The 24,844-nt window shown below is 46.6% G+C and overlaps 1 protein-coding gene across 3 annotated transcripts in view; it reads right to left on the reverse strand.

Annotated features, from left to right (window-relative positions):
- The window catches only part of IGSF11 (immunoglobulin superfamily member 11), a 111,385-nt gene that overhangs the window by 43,112 nt on the left and 43,429 nt on the right, over nucleotides 1-24,844 (reverse strand). The gene's annotated exons all lie outside the window — the stretch shown is intronic.

The raw sequence follows: 24,844 nt of genomic DNA on the forward strand, positions 1-24,844 counted from the left end.
GGCACAAGTGAGCAGCACTGGAAGGCTTAGAGCTTGCCTTAGAGGTGTAGGGAGAGGAGAGGTTTGGAAGGAGGGGACAGCTCATTTTGGAGTTGTTTCTAAGTTTGGCTGATGAACCATAAACCAAAGCCAGGCAGCTCTTTGCTCTTGAGCCTCAGGTGCAAAACAGAAATAAGGCAGCACTGCCGGAATCTGAGCTATTGATGACCCTGAGATTGTAGAAAGTCTCTGTCTTTCTGCCCCGTTGCCAAAGAAGAAGCCATAATTCATCTGTGCTGGTTTTCAAGGTTGTTTATTCTTGCTTATCTCTAACATGTTCTGCTGCCCTGCCGCAGGTCTGTCCTGCAGGGCAGCGTGTGGGGCTCTGCCCTCAGTGGGATGTTACAAACATTATATACCACAAACTACCTGTGCTGTATTTACAATAATGTGCCAATATCTGTCACCTACGTTGAACAGTGTGTCCCCAGCCTAAACCAATAGAAAAATGCCAACACTACAGTGAAACATGGAGGCATGAAGAAGGAGAAAAAGGACAAGACACACGCAATTTCCTCCATCTTGTCCCCTTTGGACCCCTAATCTAGAATCCTAAAATTTTACTTTTGCACCTGTGCCACACTTAATTATTACTTACATCAAACACTCAGAGCTTGTAATTCATCCTGTAAGATTGAAAACTCTTTTCCATGGACAGAGATCAGAGACAGTGTCTCTGGGGGCTCTGTACAGGGGGGTTCCTGACCCCCTGCCAGGGTCCCAGGCCTTTCAGGGCAGCAGAGGGAAGCCCTGGATTCCCATACAGCACCAGCTGCTTCACAAGGTGAGACAGTGTACAGGTAGCTCTCTCACTGCCTCCCTCTACTCCTCTCTTCCCCTGGAGGCTGTGCCACCCGGTGAACACAGAAAAGGGTCCACCAGGCCACCCTGGAAACTCTCAGAGGTGCAGGTTTGCTTGAGCAAACACATCAGTCCTCACGTGGAGCAGTCAGCCCCAAGCTTCATCCTCCAGGATGTGGCAGCCAGACAGTCTGGAGGCTGACCCCAGAACACGACTCATATGTAATAATATGAGCAGCAAGCTCTTATCTCAGTGCCAGTAAAGGATGGTGACTACCCTAGTATCTCTTTCCCACAGATCAAAGCATGGGAACACTTAGTGGAATGCCAGAAAACTTCTTTGGAAACAAGAGATGACATCAGGCGGGTTTCCATGACTGATTGAACATTCACCCTTTCATGTTGTGCTGTGTTTGAGGAAACTTATGTTTTCTCAGACAGAAGAAGATGCATGAATAGGGAGTCTTGAGTGAAAGCAGATTCCTCAAGGCTGGAAAAACACAATCCTGAAGAAAAAAACATCAATCTTAATACTTAAAAATATGTTATTATAACATTTAAAACACATGGAGCAGATCCTTTATCAGTCAGTGCATGTAGAGAGCTCTAATTCATACTAAATATTTGCCATGTGACTATCTGGAAAATAAAGGGTTACAATCATTACCCACAGCAGTCACATTTTTTTTTAATTAATAACCTTGTAATTGGTATTGACTTAAACCTACTGATGACAGTCTTATGATGAGCCATTCCCAGCCAAGCTTCGTACCCAATTGCCCTCAGGTCAGGAAAACAGTGAACTCCATTATTGGCAGAAACTTTCTGCCCCACACCACTCTCCTTCCTGTGCCACAGGGAGGTGACCCCACACCACCCACCTCTGCAGCCTTCCTCCAGCCCTTCCTCCAGCACCATGGCTCCATGGAGCCTCTGCTGTGCTGCAGCCTGGATGCCACAGTATCTAAAACACCAGCCCTTCCTGGTGTTTCGATTTCCCTGTGGCAAACTATGATTCCAAAAGGTGAGCCCACTGCCAGGACCACCAGAGCCCCTACCCAATGGCACCCTGGTAGAGAAAGCAAAGGGAAACCCATCTTCAAAAGGAAGTAGAAGGAGCAAATTCTGCTCCTCTGTTAAGACATAGGCTCAAAGGGATGGAAATTCCCCCACAAGATCTGCAAGATTCGGTAATTTTGGACATCTCCGCCATAACTGCAGTATGCAGCTTGGACATGCCTCTCTGAAGGAAAAAGGGCAGCACTGCCAAAGGGCAACCTTCCCTCTGCAGCAGCTCAAGCCATGGCCTCACCTAAGACAGGTCACAGCTATAAATAAAGCCCTGGGGCAACGTTTCTGACCTGGAGCTCTTTTACAGCAAATTTCGGGAGAAGTTTACTTCCAGACAGAAAAGCCCATTTCAAGTACAGGAGGCACCACAGCAGCTCCTGCGTCAGGCTGCAGCACCAGGCTCGCCAGGGATGGAGAGTCTGACACCTCCGCTGGCGTCGGGGCATCCCCCAAATTATTCCCCGCTTCCCCCCGATCCCCGCGGGAGCGAAGTCATCATCATCCCCTTTTGTCCCGAAGCCCGAGCGCGCTGCTCCGCTACCGGGGAGCAGCATTAGAGGGCAGTGCCTGCCTGGGAAGCGGGATGCGAGCGCGGCTCCCACCCCGGGCACTTTTTGGGTTTGGTGCCTCCCGGCTGTCCCGCAGCATCGCCACCCCCATCCCCAAGGACAGGCTCCCCCGAGCCCTGCCCCGCCAGCGGGAAATTCTGCACTTTCATTAGAAAATGCCTGGGTTTAATTAAGTGAATGTGAAGCTGAATAACACAATCAGGAGAATTGCCTGTGCTCTTTTATTTTGTAATTCGATTTGGCTTGTGCTGTACCCACACTTTTAGTTTTCTTACGCCAAAATCTTTTGCATTGATCGCTCGGAGCTGCAATGCAGAGTTTGCCAGGGACAAAGCTGGAAGCGCTGGCAGTTGAATAAAGGGCAGTGGAACTTTTGACAGCTGGGGATGCATTGGAGGCAGCCTGCCTCTGCAGTAGAGGAACAGATTTTTCCAGCTTTTTGGTCCCCAAAGTTCCCACTGACCACTTGTAAGTGGAGTTCAGCAACACTCTCGCAAATCAGGTACAAAAGAAGAGGATAAGAAAATACCCTGTCCTATCTAGAACCGAGAACAAGCAGGTTAGCATGCATGCCCACGAGCCTGCAAGCAAGCCCATAAACCAACACAGCATCTTCATTCTGCAACCCTGCAAACACTGCATTGATTTCCTGAGCATGCAATTGTTAAAGTTCCAGAAACCAGAATTACAAACAAAACCCATATTTTTGCTTTCAAAAAGCCAGTTCTGGTTGCTAAGCGACTACAATATACTTCTCTATCACAGCATTTGAAAAGCCCACGCACTAAGAGCAAGGAAATTGCTAGGTTAGGACATCAGGAATGTGCCCTAGTGGGATGATGAATTTTAAATATGTATTTTTACTACTGTAGCACTTAGAGACCCTGTGAAACCACTGTCTTTGGTAACATTAAGAGTAAAATATGATTCCAAGAGGTCTTAAGCTAAAACAGGGTACAAGAAGTAAGATGCTAGAGCACAGACTTGGGAAAAAAAACGAGTGCAAGGAAGAAACTCTATCAGCACTGAAAAGGAAACCCATTGCAAACAGAAAAAACTTTAAAGGGACATATCTAGAGACAGAAATGGTGACTGAGGCTGTAATAAAATGTGTTTGGATGGAGAACTGGTGGAATATTTGGGGAAAAGAACACAGAAAGGTAAAAGCATGAATGAGGGACTAAAATAGGAAAGTTTAAAAACCAATGACAGAAGTTTGAGAAAGCAGGAGACACCAGAGTAGCATCCTGTAGGGAAAAAAACCATCATGGGGGGAACTACATAATGTCATAGGTAAAAATCTGGAGGAAAAAATATGAAACTTTGATAGACTGCAGACAACGAAGCAGTAAGAGCTGAACCTATCTCTTGAAACAGCACAATAAGTAATAGCTGCAAGACAGCAGCTCTAGTTCTGGTTACTGAGGCAATATATAAAAAATGCTCAGACTGAGAAAGTATGACTCTACTGTGCTTTATCAAGCATCACATAATGAAAAGTATGAAACAACTTTACTTCCCTTTCACCAATAGCTCTGGAATTCTTAAAAAGGACTATTGATTTTATTTCCTAAATATTCTATTTTCAAGAGTACTTCCCCATAAAAATTATTGTTTGTGAATAAATTAATCAGCTGACTCTGCCTGTGAATAGTCTTTCTGCTTGAGATTCTTAGGAACACTGGCATGTCTGTCTGGTGTAAAGTCTGCATGTAGCCACAACAAACCCTGTTGTTTTGTAAATATCCTTTTATTCATGAAACAGTGCAATGCTTTCCCACATGGCTCTCCTACATCCCTCTCAAATGAGAATTACCATGCAGGGGACAAAGACAAACAGGCAGAGATATTTTGCCATGGGCTTTGGAGCATCCACACACAGGGGATGTGCCTGGGGAATGGGGGCTGGCCCACTGGGCCCCTAGCTAGGTAAAGATGTGATGCCTGGGGTCACCAAGCCAGAAAACCACAGCAGCAGTGAGACCAGAACACTGGTCCAAGCATATCTGCCCACTAAATAGCCACCACAGAGAAGTTCAGAAAACACTAAGAGTGTTTGCACAAGAAATTCAGAAAGAAAAATGACAAAACTTGATTGGTAGTCAAATTAGAGATGTGGTCTTGCTTTTAAGACAAAGAGCTATGATTACTGTCTATATATACAACACTTATGTCATTTCTTGAGATCACACCAAGAGTTTGTGTGGGTGTACATCAGTATTTTGTCACCCACACCGTTTTCAAACCTGCTGGTCAGAAAATTTAACAAAGCAGTAGGCATCTCCAAGGTTTCTTTCCTGTAAAATTTGTGACATTGAGGAGATGGGTAAATTTGTGTTGTGACAAACTATTGTAACAACTCAACAGACAGCTGGCTGGTTTCTCCTGCCAGGAAGTCAATCACCACACACAGATCCCAAAGCCACACACCTGCCAGACCAGTACCTGGCCAAGTAAAGAGGGAGGAGAGGAAAAAGAAAAGGATATTTCTAAGGGTCAAAAGCGATGTAGGAAGAAGCTCAGTGCTAACAGTTTGGGCAGGGGCTGGGGTGGTCATGGGGAATCCTTTGGCAGGGTATGAGGTGCCTGAAGATGTATGCACTCTCTGCAAGTGCTGTAGTGCTTGATCCTGGGGATGTCAGAGAAGACAGCATTGCAGGAGTGTGGGATGTAGGACAAGAACCTGCAGGCAGACAAGTTTCCCAAATGAGCTTTTTTGTGTGTGTCAGCAGGTGAAAATACCATTTTCTTTAGAGGTTTATAAAAGAGGCGTAAGTACCAGGTACCAGGTAGGTAGAGATGCAAATTGATATAAGAAAGCTCCTTCTAGGCATGCCCACACACTGCACAGTGACATTAGACACACATCTAGGTGCAGCACTGTCCTCATTCACCCATATGTCACCAGCAAGCACAGAGAAATCAGAGCAAGCCCAAGCTGAGTACATTAACTCATCATATCCCTGCCTTGTGCCTTGCTCCTAAGGTCATGAAGTCTCTTTTTCCAAACTGAGCTTCTGTACCTGAAGGACTTATAAAGTGTGTTGAACAGCACTTTACATGTGAACACTGCCTTATCATTATCTGTAGATATTCAAAATACTGTATCTATAAGCAATCTCTGCAACACACATTACCATCTAGCAGATAAGTTACAGATCTACCAGGCCATCTGTGACCCAGGCTTTGGTCATCCCTGTGCCACAAACCCCCCACATCCTCAGATGAGTCATTTCACCATGGCTATCCATGCAAAAAACAGATCTGTATCCTCTGCCTCACTGCCAAGGAAGCATGGTAGTGGGGAGCTCAGGAGAAGGAATAATTTAAGGTTAATAGATGAACTGCTGTAGGTTCTTTCAGTGCCAATGCTTCCTGGTCTTTGACACATTTTATCTCTGTAATCATCTGGGCAAAGAAAAACGGGTCCTGCAGCCTGGCAGCTCCTTGGCGGTGCTCTCCTGCTCCCATGGTGCAGCTCCTGCCCCCTGCCCCAGCACCACACGTTCCTGCCAGCGATACCCAAGCGTCTCTGGCATGCCATGTGCTTGGAGGGGTAACCAAACCCCGCTCCTCAGAATAGACACACTCCCCCCATGGCTCCCACCCCCTCCATCTTCAGTAACTGTGGGAATCCAGGGCTTCCCTCTGGCTGCCCTGGAAGGCCTGGGACCCTGGCAGGGGTCAGGAACACCCCTGTACAGAGCCCCAAGAGACACTGTCTCTGATCTCTGTCCATGGAAAAGAGTTTTCAATCTTACAGGATGAATTACAAGCTCTGAGTGTTTGATATGAGTAATAATTAAGTGTGGCATGGGTGCAAAAGTAAAATTTTAGGATTCTAGATTAGGGGTTCAGAGGGCACAAGATGGAGGAAATTGGGTGTGTCATGTCCTTTTTCTCCTTCTTCATGCCCTCCATGTTTCACTGTAGTGTTGGCATTTTTCTATTGGTTTAGGCTGGGGACACACTGTTCAACGTAGGTGACAGATATTGGCACATTATTGTAAATACAGCACAGGTAGTTTCTGGTATATAATGTTTGTACCATCCCACTGAGGGCAGAGCCCCACACGCTGCCCTGCAGGACAGACCTGCATCAGGGCAGCAGAACATGTTAGAGATAAGCAAGAATAAACAACCTTGAAAACAGCACAGATGAATTATGGCTTCTTCTTTGGCAACGGGGCAGAAAGACAGAGACTTTCTACAATCTCGGAATCATCAATACCTCAGATTCCGACAAGTAACCTTACCCCAACAGGGCAGGGGCTGGAGGCAGGAAAGCAGGGCCAGTAAAACAGGAGATGCTCAAGACTCCAGGGATTAACTCTATCCACCAGATGCAACTGTTATCCAAGTCCTCACCCCCCCATCCCCAAATCTTCATAACAGGTGGAGAACGAGGGGGTGGCCACCACCCTCACAAGAATCCCTGCATGGATGCCAAAGGGCTGGATATAACCAGGTACAGCCAGAGGCATCCTGGAAGGGGGAAGAAGACAGTGAGCCAAATAAAGACAAGGAATTCAACATCAAAGTGGAGATAAAAATATATGGACATCACCCCTGTTCTGAGCAGAAGGAAGGACTGAGAAGTCTCACTGCCAAACCCACCAGATTTCATTCTGCCCTTCCTGAAAGGTTTCAAAAGACATGGACTGAACTGCTACACACAAGTCAGGCCAAGCATGCCAGGAGCCCTTTAGCAGTGCTGGCAGGCACTGCTCACACACAGTGTGTTTCTGGGGTGGGCAACCTAGGCCAGCAAAGCAGCATTACTCCTGGAATACAGCTCACAAAGGACAAGACTGGTGCAACATCACAGGTAAAATGAAACTGAGTGTACAAGCTCAGCCAGGTCCACACAGACTCGGTGGCTGGGTATGTGCACAGCACCCCAGGAGGCACTGCTGGGAGGGAAGAGTTGTTCAAGGCTCCTGGAGGGCATGGGAGGCAAGGGCAGCCCTGAGCTGGTAGATGAACATGACAAAGCCTGGGAGATGGCCGGGCTCCTTGGACAGGTGTGGCTGAAAAAGGAGCCACTGTCCTTGAGCACCCTGCCCCAGACACTGGGTGACCAAGAGGACAGCGTGTCTCTGTGTAAGCACAAGGACGCGCATGGAGGGAAGCAGTGGAGAAAGGCAGAAGCAAAAGTAAGACCCACTGGTTGTGCATGGCTTGGAGTGGGACAAACTGGGAGACCAGAGGGACACAGAGAAAGATTGAGACTCAGAAAAAACTAAAAAGAAGCAAGAGCCACCAGACAGAAAACACTGAGTCCATTTTTCTGCATCGCTGAACGCAGTCACTTAAGTCTTTTATGAGACCAATGATGTACTAGGAAAAAAGGATAAACCTTCCCTCTGCCTGAGCAGATGAGGCATTTCTAGAGCACAGCACAAGGAACAGGCCAGAGGGCTACCCTACCTGAGCAGCTCTTGCAGTGTGGCACAGCACCACGATGAACAATGCACACAGCCCAGGCAGGATGGCAGAACAGTGTACAAGGCAGCAAGACTACAGAGGTGATAAGACTGATCACATCCAACACACTGGGAAGGGCTGGTGAAAGGGCCAGTTTTGTGGTCTGGAGCCCTCCATCCAGGAGCCTTGGGGGTGTTCAACATGATCTGGGTTTCGGTTCCTCACCTTTCTTGGGGAGCTCTGACTATGGCATAACACCCCATTACAGCTCAGACAAGAATCCCACATTACATCTGCTCTGCAAGAGACAGAGCTCACCTGTGGTTGCAGCCCTTTTGATGCAGCTGCTCTGCATTACCTTGGGAAAGGATGCAGAAAAACCCATTGAGACCATGAGCAGGAAAAAGGGAAAAAAAATAAAAAAAAAAAAAAAAAAAGGAAAAAAGCTATAAAACTGTAGGGAGGTAACTCCAGGTATAATTTGTGTGTGATGTACCAGACCCAGCAGAGCAATGGATCAGCTCCAGTACCCAGTGCCTGGTGAAGGCACTTTCACATATATAACAGAGCAGTCAAGATATACAAGGGAAGAGGAGAAGGAGAAAGTCTCCCAATAATCTGGAAGAGCACAATCAAGGTGTCCCTCGTGCAATGCATCTCAGGCACAGAGAACAAGATGCATTATTTGGTAGGAGAGGGTACAGTTTTAGATAGAGCTCTTCAGGAAAAAAACAACCCACTTTTGTAATGTGGCAGTAAGTGCAATCAGTGCAGATTGCTGAAGCAAACAAGTTGTGTAGATGATACAATACCAGCAGATATCATGACCAATAATGCAGGATTCTTTAAATACCTCGAGAACAAGAAACTGTAGTGCCTCAACTGAGCACCATGGCTTGCTGGCACTGCCTTCCTTTGGAAACACAGTCCTTTTCATGGATAGGGTTACAGGAACCAGGATTATGTCTAAATTTCACCAGACACTCTCCACAGGCAGCTTCCCTCCCCAGACAGCCTCAAAGCATCACCAGTGTTACAGCTCAGAGGTGCCAGGCTGGATCAGGCAGACCCGGCGTACTCTGCAGCAGCTGAGGGCCATGAGAGCAGCCTGACATGGCAGCAGCCCTGGCACCTCAATGCAAGTCTTGAGCAAACTGAATGCAATGAGCATCACGCACTCAGGGTCGAGGTATCTATGTTAACATATGCCTTTACATAAAATGTGCTTTAGTTTGGCTCCTTCCTATATTCCACCCACCTCCCATTGTAACTATCAATGTCTTTACAAGAGGTCTCTGAAGCAAAGGAGCTGTCAGGATGCTGTAGCAGCAGACCATGAGACAACAAGGCTCTTCACACTTCAGCAATACATTAGAGACAGTGAAGACTTGGGGCATTCACATATTTCCTGGATATTACTGACAGTGATCAAAGAGTTAACTCCACCAGCAGGTACATTTTGGGGGTTAGGTCACCCCTCTTTGTACTAATAGGTCTTCTTGCCCCTCTGAGAGCAAACATTGCAAATTCCTTTTGCAGCTCATTGAAGAAAGACTGCTGCAAACTGGGAGCCCCCACCACACCCTCAAGCACCCAGCTTTGTCTCTGATCTTTGCTTTGCTCTCCTGTTTCTACCCTATGACATCCCGGCAAGTGGGGCTGGCAGTGGGGCCTTCCTACACAGTGTGAAGCAGTGGCCATTTTGCTTGGAGCAGGATCCCAAGGCTCTCACATGAAGGAGCCTCTTTTTCTACTTAGTTCTGACTGCAAATTGTCCCTCGACAAGAAACAATCCAACCCCTTTCTTAGGAGAATACTGATAAGCTTTGAGTGAAGCAAACAGCCTGAGGATATGAATTCAAGAGGCAGAAGTGCAAGAAAGAAATCCTATAAAAGGGCAGCATCACAGGGCAGAGGGCTCATCCCATCACCAACATGCAGCATGTTGAACTGCTCAGCTTTCAATTTCTTAGTGTCTCTGACTCAGTAACCCAGCTGCCTAGGGGAGCCCAGACAAGTACCTTCACTGCAGAGTAATCCTTAGCTCTTCTATGGCTGCTGTCCCAGCCTCACACATATTTTGGACAGGGCACGTGAGCCTAGTCCTTGCTACTGGCCCAGGTTAAAGCCCAAGTGCTGGTTCCACTCCTGCAGATAACCCTACACATTCAGCAGTGCAGGCAAGGCATCCTCCAGGTCCTGCCCATAACTCTACTGACATAGCAACTCCCTGCCTTCCCTACACACTCCCAGCATATCCATTATTCCCTGAAAACCTATTTTTCCCACATCCATCTTTAATGAACACATTTTGCAAAGCCGTTCCCCACATTAACACTTTACTTCCAGACCAGCAGGTAAGCTGATGGGAAATCATTCACTTCTCCTGCCACCACTTTACCAGGGGAAGGGGCCAGAGACCTGCTGGACACCCAGCCAGGAGGGCCTTGAGTTCAGGGACATGCAACTCAAATCTGCCACTCTGTGATGGCTTACACAAGCCAGGTTTCCAGAAGGATTTCAGGCCAGGAAAAACTTAAAGCCCTCAAGCTATGTATCAAATAGATGAAAGACCATATCTTTCATCCTCAGCATTTACAAAAAGGTGTAGCACACTCAGCAGGAACTTCCAGCTGAGAGACTGACTGATGACCTGCAGTGAGGACAAAGGCACCTGAGAAATCACACAGAGCACAAGTCACAACACACAACTATCTCTCAGCTGCTGATGATTCAAGAACACTATCATTTGGGGTATGTAACCCTCACTTAAGTAAACTTCCTTGTACTGTAGGAAATCTCCACAGCAGGAGCCCAGCAGGTACTGATTTACACAAGTTTTTACTGAAGTTCTTTGCAGAGAAATCCTGGTCTGCCATTCAGATCACACGTCTGTGAGGCTCTTCAGGAGCATGTGCATTGCACTGTGTGTACAGCATGCACAGTGTGGAGGCAGGGTCTGTAAATGCAACCTCTTCTGCTGTTCTTACTTCTCTCAGTACAACACACAGCTGCCCTGCTGCCCATGCTGCTGACAGACAATAGCAAAACCAGCTGGTTTGCAGTCCTCCAAGTCCCAGGTGCCTGACAGAGCAGCTCTGTACCCCATAGCAGAGAGACAGCAGTGCAGTAAGAAATGCCAAACTGAAGAAGAGGTTATGAAGCCACCAAATATAGCTGGGAAAAGGCACACATGCCCTTGAAGGGGAGCAGAAGGCTGCAAGGTACATGCAGGGCAAGAACAGCCAGCCTCCATCAGAGCACCAGTTCCTGCAGCATATAGCCACTGGGCTCAAGTTGTACAGGTGTTTTCCTCTGGCCATGGCTTTGAAGACTGCCCATTCATCTGATTTGTGAGTTATGTAATCACCAGAGGAAAATAGGGTTTGCTTGTTTGCTTTTTGCTTTAATAGAAGTCATGTAATCACTTTAGGTTTAAGCTCCAGTCCAAATCGGACTATTTTTACATTTCAGGCTTGATCTCTCTGGAAAGAGGACAAGTCCTTTTGCCTGGCTTACAAAGAATGGGTTGTGATAACACAGGGACTACTGGAGGACTACATGGAAAGCAGTGTGTCCCTTCTCATCCTGACCCCTGGGGGCACTCACTTGTTGCTCACCCCATAGCTCCCAGGTAGAGATCTGTGGGAAATTGCGTTGGAACCTGAACTACATGAGCCTGGGCAACCTTGATTAATTTACTACTTCTTGCTCTAACTTTCTTGCACCCACAAATCCCACTTCCCCTGCTCCCCAGAAGCAATTAATTCTCTGTTTCATCCCACATTTTGAGCTCAGCACGTTGCTCAGCATTCCCCTGTGAAATCCAACAGACATTGCTTTTATGACACTTCTCTTGGCATTAGCTGTCACTATGCCTGCAACCTACCAGCTAAACACTAAGGTTCCTTCAACCAGAGGAACAGACTAAAGATTTGCACACTTAAACAAATCATACCTTCCATTACACAGGTGCTACCTTGCACATAGACCAAGTCTGGAATAAAACAGGTTTCTTCACCTGCTCCCCACTACCAGCCCATTTGCAACAGAGACTGCCTTCTGTTGAAGACAGTGCACACTTCTGAGGTTTTTAGACTTTGGCCCAAGCCACCATACAAACAAAATCTGTGTACAGACCTTCCTCAAAGCAGAGTGTTTACAAACTGATTTGTTGCCCCAGGCCCCATCAGGAGCTGTTTTTGCTCCTTGTCAAACGATTTGGATTTCACTCGGTGCTTCTTCTCAGGCAGAAACGTCCGTCATGTTGGCAGCAGGATTAAAGTGGCATGTGAGCCAGCCAGGGTGAAAATGTCCCCATTAATTTTTCATCTTTCCTCAGGCAACTCTGCCTATAGATCTACACAGGTATTAAGACAGCTTTGTCAACAAAAACTGTTAGCTCCTCTTCCTCTCTGTCCCCAGTGCGCAGGCAGCAGAGCAGTGGCAGCATTAGAAGGCAGTGACCCTTAGAGAAGCTGTGCCCGTCTTACCAGGGGGCCTGGGGGACCTGCTGAGGCTGAAGGCAGGTCCCCATGGACTCAACACGTGATTTCAGCCAACCTCCTTCCACAACAGCCCTGAGCTGGTGGTGGCCAGTGAGCATTTGTCATGGGGAGTCTGCTGGCAGGCAGCCCTTTGCACCAGCTACCTTTGAGCAACCATCACTTGGAATCAAAAGTGCATACCCAGTCTAGAGCAGCCTTCCAGTGCACTGCCTCACCTCCTTCAGCAGGGCCCACAGAGGTCAGCCCACATTAGGTACTCATGTCTCTCCGAACGGGCATCTCACTGACATACACGAAGATGCTGTGACTGACATCACCCCCTGCTCTGCCCCAGAGCTCTTAACAACAGCAGCAATGGTGACACCACCTCCAAGTTCAGAGAGCTGCTTTGCTCCAACCCACACTCAATCCCCTCTTCTCTGACATCAGGTCTCCCTTCAGTCCTCCCCAAACAGAGATGCACCAAAAGACATGTAAAATCCAATCATCCCTGTAAACACAAGAAACCTGTAACCATCCTTCCTTAACTGCTTTCCCAGATCCAGGCTCCCAGTGCTCCCACACTCACTGAGCCTGACCAAACAAAAGCCCATAGCAAAGAAAGGAGACCTTCATGGGAAAAAATAAAATGCTGCCCAAGATGAGTTGCCAGCAGATTGTTTTCTCTGCAAGCCCAGGCTTCCCACAGAAGAGCCATGCTTCTGAAGACCTTGGCTTTTAGACCACAGATAAAGCTGAGAACCAGATCACTTCTAGTCATGGAGATCCTGTGTTGGAGTTTGAGGTATTGATGATTTTGAGATTGTAAATAGGTTTTTGGTTTTTGCTTTGTTGCTAAGGAAGAAGTTATAGTTCGTTTGTGTTGGTTTTTAAGGTTGTTTATTTTTGTTTATTTATAACATGTTTTGCTGCCCTGCTGTAGGTTTGTTTTGCAGGGCAGCATGTGGGGCTCTGCGTTTTAAACATGTTATATTAGATGTTATAAACATGATATATTAGAAAATATGTGTGTTATATTTATAATAATGTGTTAATATTTATTATTTATGTTAAATAGTGTGGTTTTAACTTAAATTAATAGAAAAATGCTAATATTATAGTGAAACATGGAGGGTATGAAGAAGGAGAAAAAGGACAAGATACACTTAATTTTTTTTATTTTGTGCTTTTTGGACTTTTAATTTAGAATTTTAAGATTTTATTTTTGTACTTGTGCTATATTTAATTATTATTTATATTAAACATTTAGAGCTTGTAATTTATTTTGTAAGATTGAATTTTTTTTTTAATGGATAGAGATCAGAGACAGTGTCTCTTGGGGTTTTGTATAGGGGGGGGTTTTACTTTTTGTAAGGGTTTTAGGCTTTTTAAGGCAGTTAGAGGGAAGCCTTGGATTCCCACAATCCCGTGGTCCTGTTTTTAAATAATATTAAGAGTGATGAGCCACAGTCAAGGCTAAATCCCAGCTCAGGTGTCTACATGCTCCCTATGTTAATCCCCCCCTGCCCTTCCACAGGTCTGACAGGGTGTAGGAATAGTAAGCCAATACTTGTAACCTACATTCACTTTACAGGGGAGGCACAGCAAAAGCAGAAGCAACGCTCAGGATTGTCTCTTCAAAAGCTGATGAGAAATTTAGAGCTTTGTGTGCATTTGGTTGCATATCTGGTCATATGTCCTATTACTATAGATCCAGCCTTAAAATACTGCTAAGGGTGCAGCCTTGATGTGGGGACCATGAACAATGAGAACTGTGTAAGTACTAGGCTTGACCAGATGGCTGAAAGGTTTTTTTACATTTTCTCATCATACAGTTACCAATGACTCTGCACCATCATCATAATAGCTTTGTCCTCCAGCTGTATAGTCATAATTGCATTTTATTTTTGTATTTCTTTGCAATTTAATGCTAAGGAGGGTTCTCAAAATGGCTGGTTTTGTTCCACATAGGACTCTTCCTTCTCTCTGCTGGCTGGCTTTGACTTCTATTTTGACAATACGTTTTTCTTCTCTAATATTTATTTACCTTTTATTATTCCATCTATTTTCTTTGACATACATCTTTAATTAGCTGCACTCTTCTGCTTTCATTGCCTACTAAAACATTCATTTAGAAAGTGTGGTGCTCACTCCTGCTGGAAATCTCAGCTGTATGCTTAAAAGGTCAAGTCTATTTCTTGCAATAACCTTTCTCTGGCCAAGTAATCAGTCATATATCAGAGATAAGGTGGCCCCCTAAGGAGGCAACTTGTATTCTAAATATATTGAGATATTTTTCCTTGGGCAACAAAGATTTGTAAACATGATAGGTAACTATCACACTGCTACAGTAATAATTATTTTCTACTTCCAGAGATAATACACCTTTCAAAAGAGATGCTCTTCCTTCTAGACTCATAAAACTTGAAATCTCTGGAGATTCTGTTCAACACGTTGCCTTTCTCTTGGAACTAACACCCACTGCTGAGCCTCTGAGCCTCCAAGCCTCCTATGGGTAGCAAGTTTGCCCACCCTCTGTATCTTTCTCTGGAATTTCTCAGAAAACTGGGAAGAACTGGAGCCACTTTGTTCAATGCTTCACCACAGACACTTACCAATTAGTTTTCCCCAAGGTGGTGCCTGGGATGAAGGGCAGAAGAGAAAGCAGCAGTGCTCAGAGATAAGTGTTTGATCTTCATCTTCCTCCAGTCTTGCAAGTGGGACAGGGAACCACAGCATGGCTGGGGCACTCCAGAGACAACTTTAGCTTTGCAAAACAAGGCAGACACCAGATTTTTCCAGACTACTGGAAAGTATCTGGGGATACAGTGAGCAATACTGACCACAACAGCAGTTTGTCCCTCTCTGCCCACAGCATGGAAAGGTGACCTGTCTTTGCCCAGGTCAGTGGCACAGGTAGAACCAGGATTTGGTATCAAACAGGACACAAAGCAGACTGGATTATGCTTTGCTGGCATCCCGACTTTGCCCACACCTTGTCATGCTGCCTTCACATCAGCCCCAGAAATTGTGCAGCTCTCTAAAGAGTCAGTTCTGGGGTGTGATTTAAAATGTCAGTATAGGGGAAGCAGTGGCAAGTCATGGATGGGGGGCAGAGTGTTGCAGCAAGGTCTCAATGCAGCACCCAGGCCCACCCCCTGAGCAGCCCTGACTCTCCACCCTGTGCCTTTGCTGCCTCCTCAGGTGTACAGCAGCTGGACTCTGTCTTCAGCCAAGTAACTGATCCACTTCCAGCAGAAAGCCAGGCTCTCCTCAGCGCTGCTTCAGCACTGTAATTAATTCACAAGCCTCTCCCTTTCCCCTCCTTATGCCAGGTCAGCAAATTCACTGTTATGCCAGTTACTAAAACTGTGTCTCACCCTCCTTGGCAATTTATCAGTTTTATTGGCATGAATAATCTTCCCCAGCCAGCCAGTGAAGTAAAGGTATGGCAGAACAAACAACTGAAGTGTGTGCAGGACAGAAGGTGAAAAGCTTGCATGATACATGGGGCAAGAGGCTGCCAGGGTGAGCTGAGCCCATGCACGAGGTGGAGAAGAAAGCACACCTGAGCAGAAAGGCAAGTGGCCCATATGCAGAGAAGCTGTGACACTGCTCCTCTGCATCGGAATCTGTGGTATTGATGATTCTGAGATTGTAGAAAGTCTCTGTCTTTCTGCCCCGTTACCAAAGAAGAAGCCATAATTCGTCTGTGCTGGTTTCAAGGTTGTTTATTCTTGCTTATCTCTAACATGTTCTGCTGCCCTGCCGCAGGTCTGTCCTGCAGGGCAGCGTGTGGGGCTCTGCCCCCAGTGGGATGTTACAAACATTATATACCAGAAACTACCTGTGCTATATTTACAATAATGTGCCAGTATCTGTCACCTACGTTGAACAGTGTGTCCCCAGCCTAAACCAATAGAAAAATACCAACACTACAGTGAAACATGGAGGGCATGAAGAAGGAGAAAAAGGACAAGACACACCCAATTTCCTCCATCTTGTCCCCTTTGAACCCCTAATCTAGAATCCTAAAATTTTACTTTTGCACCCGTGCCACACTTAATTATTACTTATATCAAACACTCAGAGCTTGTAATTCATCCTGTAAGATTGAAAACTCTTTTCCATGGACAGAGATCAGAGACAGTGTCTCTGGGGGCTCTGTACAGGGGTGTTCCTGACCCCCTGCCAGGGTCCCAGACCTTCCAGGAAAGCCAGAGGAAAGCCCTGGATTCCCACACTCTGGAATTAGGGGTGGGTAGGACTGCTGTTGCTTGTGGTCACAGCCACGTGGTGGTTCACAAGAACCCAGGGCAGGCCATGCAGCCCAGGGCTGCTTTGAACCAGCCTCTGCAATGCCTTTCAAAGCACACAGTTTTGCAGCAAGACTTTTCTGGTTCCTGGGATGCTGCAGAAAGCCTACTGCAAAACACAGTGAAAGAAGATGCATCCAGGCTGCCTGTGAGTTGTCAGGTGCAAGTAGCCCTCCTCTACAATGGTAAACAAGTTGCTGAAATAAAGATATCAGCTCTCCAGCTGTGTAACCAGGAGTCCTCACTGTGAAGGCACATGTATACCAGCCTTCTCCACTGTCAAAACACTCCTCAGGTTTCACTGTCATCTCAAAGCTGATTATATTTACCCTCCAGGTATTGTATGCACTCTATTTTAATAATCTGCCCACCTGTTATTATTTTCTTTCTCAAATCTGTAGCTCTTCAGCAGTGCTGTAATTTAACTCCATCTGAAGGCTGCTTGGGTTTGGATGACAACATTTTCTCCATTAGTATCTGCCAGACACAAAGCTGAAGCTCATCAAATGGTAAATGATCATAACCACTTTCTGCTCTACAAGATTGAAATAGATCAAGATGCAGAGGAGAAATAAGCTGTTTGGCCATCATAGCTCCACTGTGGGCAAATGTTGGTCCCCAGTCCTGATGTAACCCACTGGCCTCTAAAGGTTCTTAATGACAGTTGTGGCACCAGCATACATGCCCACTGTAATATTACTCCCATCTTTTTTCTTCCCTCTCAGGAGAAAGTAAAATCCAATACCAGATACTGTTTTTCTGCCAGTATGGTAAAAAGGAAAAGAGAGATGGTCACCACATGATCTATCACATCTCCATGGCACCCAGGCTCTAATAAAAGAGGGCTTCATCCTACCTTGTTACACAGAAATCAGTCTGAAATCTGTTGAAAATACAAGACACAGATACCTCCAATAACAAATATAAACTTACATGGCAGGAGGTGCTAGGGAAAACTTCTTCCTGGACTTTGTGGTTGACCAGCAGAAGCTTCAAAGTATTTGGGTTCCTTTTGCAAAATAAAGCAAACACTAAACTACTATGATTCTAGAAAGCCAAGGCTCTGCTATCCTGAAAACTCATTTAAATTAGCTTTTCAGTGCAGGACTCATATTTTATTTGGCCAGCATTTTCTTGAAGTGTGCAACATGATATTTTACATACTCAGCAATACGAATCAAAATCTGTAGCATCTCCTTGCTGAGAGAAAAGCAGAGGAAAAAAGTAATGAATCATTGCATTGAAGTAATTCTCATCTGGCCTGGGGGTATGTTATGATGAAGCTTCACTCTCTGGTATGCTTCCAAAGGTTTCCATTTCCTTGCTGTCACTTCCTTTCACATAAGCGTTGTCTGCATTGTGTTCCCAGCTGTCAAGCACTCTGGAGATGCCAGGAGACTGACAGCCACTTGCACAGGTGCCCTGTCCTACAACACAGCTCTGCACCCTGGCCCCACAGTCCCTGCCAGCACTGCCAGCTCCCTCCAGCACGACACCAGCCACCAACCCCCTCCCTGCAAGAAGGACCCAGGCAAGGAGTTGCCTTGTCTCCTGGCAGGGAGCAGGGGAAAAGAAGAACTGTCCCTGTGCACAGCTTTGTTCCCCGGTGCAGACTCAGTCCAGGCTTGCTCCCTGCTGGCAGACACATCCTCAGCACTGTGTGGCCACCCTGACCAGCCTCAGCAAAGCAGGCAGCCAGTGGCTCCCTGAGTTGAGAAGGGATTGGACACAAAGGGGAAAGGATACTCTTGTTCTGCACCCACACTGTCCCACAAAGTCTTGTGGGTTTGGAATACCTTCAAGGAAGGATCTTTACCTTTGCCTGGGCAAGAAGTTCAAGCTTTTTCAGGGTTCCAGAATCCTTTGCTCATTCGGCAAGCACCTGCCTTCTCTCACAGACACAGGATGACAATAACATGATGACCATCAAGCAGCTTTTTGCTAGACCATGTCAGACAAGGAAGGTAAGACCCGTAACAAGACCCAGCCAAATTTTATCCAGGCCAGTTGACTGAGAGGTTCATTAAGCATTGCTAGAGCCAGGACCAGCAGCTCAATTGCATCTCTTGAAGCAAATTAGGACCAGGCAGCACCCAAAGTGGGCCATAACACAGAGATGGAGCCTCCCAGAGCATACCAGCCTAGCTGCAAGTCAGCAAATATTTTAGTGTGTAGCAAATATGTATTGGCTGTGAAATAGCTGATACAAGTCTGCCTGAGAGAAAGATGCCTTCAGTTTCTCAAGACACAGGTCTCAAAATTTGGTTGTCTATGTCAACATAATGCTACAGACCCTGATTTTCTACATGCTGTCATAGACCACAGCTGTTCAGAGCTGCCTGCCTGTGGGGAGGAGGTAAAGGATCAGTCCTGCAGTTGCCATTGGTTGCATTATCTGACTCTACAGTCAGTGCCTGCCAGTGGCAGGATTTTCCTCTCTAGAGGTGTTTGGAAATTTGCCAGGCTGAAAGCTTCTACATCTTAGCTGGGGTGCTGTTACCTCCCCAGAAAGACAAGGATGTACCCCTTTGTTGGTGGTTCCTGAGGTGAGAGCAGCTGACAGATCCTAACAGAGAAGGTGGACTTAACAGCTGAAAGAAACTGGCTATTATTCTGTCAGGTAAAATGTCTATGTGGATGCTGAAACAGCCTGACTGCTCTCCCATCAGTCTTGTTAGGAGCTGATTTTATTATGCTTTGCTATTGAAAGGCTGAGTTCATTTTGGGACCTCTTAATTACGATGCTGCCTGCTTTGGAAATAAAACTTGCAACGTTGTCTGCAAGCAGTCACAGAGCAGAGAATCTGGCAAGCTAAAAAAAGATGTTAGAGGCAAACCTTCAGCTGTAAAGGTCTTCAATTCATGGCGAGGCAGGCTACTGCAGGGGCAGCTGAGCTGAGTCACTCCGTGTTAGGATGATGAAGATGGGGAGCAGCCGCCCCAGGTAAGAACCATGGTAGAGCACAGGCACTATGGCAGTGTTTGCCATGCTAGTACCTGGTGTCACAGCCTTTGGGCAGCTGGTGTGAAAAACAGTAACACAATTAGGGGGATATCATGCAGGTTTGCAGAGAAAGGAAGGCAGGAGCAGGAGAAGAGATCAGGTGAAAGGTGAGTAATTTGTGTGCATTACAGATAGCGTGGGTGCCTGCAAACTTGGAAAACACATTGTTTTGGAGATCACTGAGGTGAGATGCTTGCAAAACATTCTAAGCAACGTTTCCTGCCAACAAAAATACTCTGCAAATCCTATGGAAAGCATGCAGGCAGCAGCAGAGCGGGGTGGGGGAGGTGGTGAATGTGTAAACTTCATATAGATCAACCATATGTGTAAACTTCACATAGATCAACCATATGAAGTTTAAGAAGGGCAAGTGCCAGAGTCTGCATGGGGCACCCCTGGTTCTGTGTGCAGACTGGGGAACAAGTGACCGGAGAAAAGCTCTGTGGAAAGGGACCTGGTGGTCTTGGCTGATGGAAAGCGGAATCTGAATGAGCAGTGCCCTGGCAACCAGGAGGGCCAATTGTGCCCTGGGGAGGCATCAGGCACAGCATCACAGCTGGGCAAGGGAGGGGATTGTCCTGCTCTGCTCTGAGCTGGGGCAGCTTCACCTCAAGTGCTGGGGCAGTTTTGGGCACTGCAATATAAGAAAGATATTAGGCTGTTAGAAAATGTCCAAAAGAGGGCCACAAGGTTGGTGAGGGGTCTGGAGGGGAAGCCTTGTGAGGAGTGGCTCACTTGGTTTGTTCAGCCTGGACAAGAGGAGCCCTCATGGTGGTCTTTGGGATCCTCAGGAGAGAAAGGGAAGGGAAGGTACACATCACTCTCGTGACCAGTGACAGGGCTCAAGGAAACAGCATGAAGCTGAGTCAGGGCAGGTTTAGTTTGGATATCAAGGAAAATATTTTTCCCCCAGAGGGTGCTTGAGCACTGGAACTGGCTCCCCAGGGAAGTGGACACAGCACCAAGCCTGACAGAGTTCAAGAAGCATTTGGACAATGCTCTAAGGCACATGGTGTGACTGTAGGGGTGTCCTATGCAGGGCCAGGAGTTTGACACAATGACCATGATGGGTCCCTTCTGCTCAGCATATTCTGTGATTCTATGGTTCTATAAACAGGAAACAATCCCTAGTATAATATATGTCCCAGTGTATAGGGAGGCTTCCTGGGAGGGGTGGTGGGGTATCATTTCAAAGAGCAAGAAAGCTGCAGCACAGCCATCACTAGAAGAACTCAAGTAAATGTTTCACCTGCCTGTCAGGAGAGTGATCCTGCCTTTTCTACATGGGCAAAATCATGGGACAACAAAGCACAAACACATTAGGTGCCTGTCATTGTGCTCCAGCTACAGGTCCTCTAATGCTTCCAAGAGCACAGACAGGGTTTGCAAACCCCTCATAAGGAAACTCAAATCCTTCACATCCAAGACAAGGGAGAACCTCCCTACACTGTGACTGGTCTCTGCCACCCAAAAAGACAGTTCTGCCAATTTTAAGCCTTAATTGAAAAGCGGAGCGCAAGCCCAGCAGCGTGGTGGGCAGACTGATTCACCATACCAAGCACTACATACAAAATCAATACAGGCATGGTCTGAGCCTTTTCTATCTCCAAAATCAGCAACAGCAGGGCTCCCCCACCAGGGCTCCCCCCATTTCACCAAGGACAGCTGCTCTAAGCAGAGTCTGGGGGCGTTGGGTGCTCTTAATGTCCTCCAAATCCTTCCCAGACCTTAGCAGAGACATGAGGACTGACACCCCACTGCAGTTTGACAGCAGACAGATTTTACAGTGACAGTGTGGGGTAAAGTGTTACTGGAAAATGTAACATTTGCAACATGTCTCCACTGAAAATCACAAGTGGGGATGCTGTTTGTTTCCTCCTAGATATATATACATATTTGTAAAGAACAAAAAAGATGTGGAGAAGGGGACCAAGCATGTATGGACTCAGGCAGTCCAGCCCTTGCTGCGCAGGATAATTTACTACTAGAGGGTCTCTCCTCCAGCATTTTTCTGTCTGTATATATGCATCAGAAAAAAACCATATCCTTACCATTGTCACTCATAAGCCAGACCAAAAAATGTAATTAAGAGTTTGCTTGATATTCTACCTACATTTCTTTCCTTGAGCTGTAGCACATCCTTCCTACTTGTATACCTCCTGCTACCCTTCTGATCAGCTCCTCTACCTCAAATTCACACCCTTCAAATTACAGGAAGATAGTTAGGTTTCCCCCCTTAATCACCAATTTTCCACGATAAACACACTCAGTTGCTTTAATTGTTCTCCACACCTCAGCTCCCCTCCAGCACCCTAATCGTTGTTACTCTTTGAACTCCTTCTAGCTTGCCTGCCTCGGTGCCAATGAGATGTCAGCAGCTGAGCACCGAGCTGTGCATGGGATCTGACCAAAGCTGCATGCTAATTTCACCATTAGGAAGATGAGGGGTCTCTGGCAGGATAAGGGTGTTCGTTCATTCACACATCTCATTGCTCCTGGCGGGGCTGTCCTCCAGCCGGCTGCAGTTGCCTACTCCATTTGTTGGTTTTATTGAACCAAGGGATTAAAAGCTTCCAGGCTGGTAATTACAGTGATCGTTCGTGTGGCACGTCCTCTGGCACGGGGATGGGTCAGACAGGGCTCCCTCACTCACAGCCTCCACAAGGGATGCCCACCCAGGGCAAGCTGAATCCAAGTGCAAAGGCACGCGGCCTCAATGCCACAGCCAGAAGAATTCAGGGGGTGTGTGGAGGAAACTTGGTGCCCTTTGAAACTTTGGGCCCTGCAAAGGAAGGCTGCCTGAGCACAAGTCTGATAGCACTATCCACAAACTCCCTGAATCTAGGGCAGGAAAGGCAGCTAGGGATGCTCTGAAGTGGCAACTGCAATATTTTACTGTCAAGGAAAATGTAGCATAAAAGCCGCCCACACGTGGCTGTAGAGTCACATTAGCTCTAGCATCCTCAGCCAGAATGAAGAGAGTTTCTGGTGCTACATGAGTACAGGATGGAACAATAGTCTGTCACTGAACCACTGAGCACAGGCTGGGAAGTGTCCTACAGGTAGAAGATAAAAGTCACCTGGACAGAAACCCAGGGATTGTAATATTTTCAATTTGTTAGCTTTCTGCATGTGTTCCAGGAACAAATTTTCATAAACAGAGGTAATGAGTCTTGCCTGGTTTGAGACACAGACCTGAAAAGCCCTCCACGTAAGGAACAGGCAGTATTAATAATATATTAGACTTCTCTTCAATACTGTTCTCATAGCTGAGAACATACGTGACCCTGCACAAGCTTCATCATCTCTCATCTCTGCGCCTTGGGGGCTTCAGAGTAATTTCAAACTTTGAAAGTTTTCCCCTCCACTTGCTCCAGTTTCTGTTGTTCCTCGAGAGCCGTCTGAATTTCACAACATCACCTGAGCAGCAGATAAGTAAAAATTGCCTCAGCCGTAGAGGAGAAATCTAGGTTAATTATGTTGATAACTTAACCCCCAGGCTAATCTCTAGTCCATTAAGGTAAGCAGATGGTCAGCTCACTGCAGGGAAGGGGAAGGGAGGACAGAGTAGCATCTCTCATTCACAACATGTCCCTGAGGATGGGCATCCCCAGCCTGCTCCCTTCCCCCACAGACAGGTTTTGTTTGTGCCACAGCTGGCAGGGCAATACAGAAAGGGCAGCACAGAACCACAAGCAGGAAAACAAAATGCCCACACAAGGTGAGAGTTTTTATGATTCAAGTAAGCAGTGCACTGGCATGGATTGAAAATGGGGAGGGATAGGGAATGGGAAGCGCATACAGTTGGGTCTTGCAGGCTGACATAGTAGAAATGGGGTGGTGAAACAAAATATCTGTAAGAAATACAGGTCAGAGGCAATGTCACTGCAAAAATGCAGGAGACACATCTGCAAAATAGTGTCCTGACCAAGGTAGACACTGAATGCCCTCCCAGGAGCAGTGCTGCATGGGCTACGTCCCTCCCAAGGTGACAGGGAGGGAGGACCTTGTGGTCAGTGCTATGAATAGGTGTCCCAACTTCTGTCCTCAATTCTTTCAGTAATGAATGGATCAAGCAGCAGCAAGGCATTTTGTCTCAGTTTCTCCATTTGTAAAAAAATTCCTCCTACATCTTGCAGGGAGATTTTGTAAAGCTTAAATGCCTGTACAGTGTTTTTCATCCCTCAGATGAAAAGGAACTGTGACATCTCACATCTCTCTTAGCAGTCAGCCCATTTCTTCAGCAGAGAGACAGGGATGCCAGTAGCTGCCCTGCCTGCTTAAAAGCTCCCTGGCTTCCATTGAAATTGGAGAAGAATCTTTATTTGTTCTCCTCCATATAAACAGTAAATCCCAGGATGAGAATAGATGATAGGTTTGTGTGCAAACAACTGCAGAGAATAGAAGGGACTCTCCAAATCAGCAATTTTGGGCATCATTCCTCAGGGCAAACCCACCCCTTCTGAACTTAATCCTCCAGCCACTGTAGCAAGTGACTTCCCAAACACTGACACTCTGCTAGGACAACAGAGGCATCCACAGCATGGGAACATTCAGCCTTGCAGAGAAACAGAAATTGGGGTCTTCAGCCTGTTATTTTTAAAGGTGCAGTTCAAGAGAAATGGTCATGCTGCAGTGTTGCATTGTGATATTTCTGTGTGAACCACAGCACTGTCAAGTTGCTAAGCTGATGTACAACATGTACATTAAACAATTAACATCTGAAGGTGATGGGACCAGCTGGTGCACATTAGAGCCATTTGACTCATTTAGGGGACAGCCTGAGTAGCCTTCCCTGGTGGGCTCCAGGTGGACTGCACTTTGGCAAAAGCAGGGATTATAAGCAGAAGGTGGCACCTGCAGCACCACGGGTATATTTACTTGGAGTACTGCAGGCAGAATCACTTGAAGGAGGAACCCTGCTCTGGATTTAGCCAGGATGAAGCTGCACAGCTGTGGTTGGCATGCTGAGATGCAAGGAGCATGAGCCTATACCCAGTGCTGCACTGAAGCAATCTCATGGCTTCCAGACCAATGCTGGCTTTCATCCATGGGCTCAGATAGGAGGTCAAGTGAGTTTACTTCTGCCTGCAGTATCTCATGTAGGCATTGTCCACATCACCTCCCTGC

This window comes from Taeniopygia guttata, chromosome 1 (genome assembly GCF_048771995.1).
Source record: "Taeniopygia guttata chromosome 1, bTaeGut7.mat, whole genome shotgun sequence".
In the NCBI taxonomy this organism is placed as follows: domain Eukaryota; kingdom Metazoa; phylum Chordata; class Aves; order Passeriformes; family Estrildidae; genus Taeniopygia; species Taeniopygia guttata.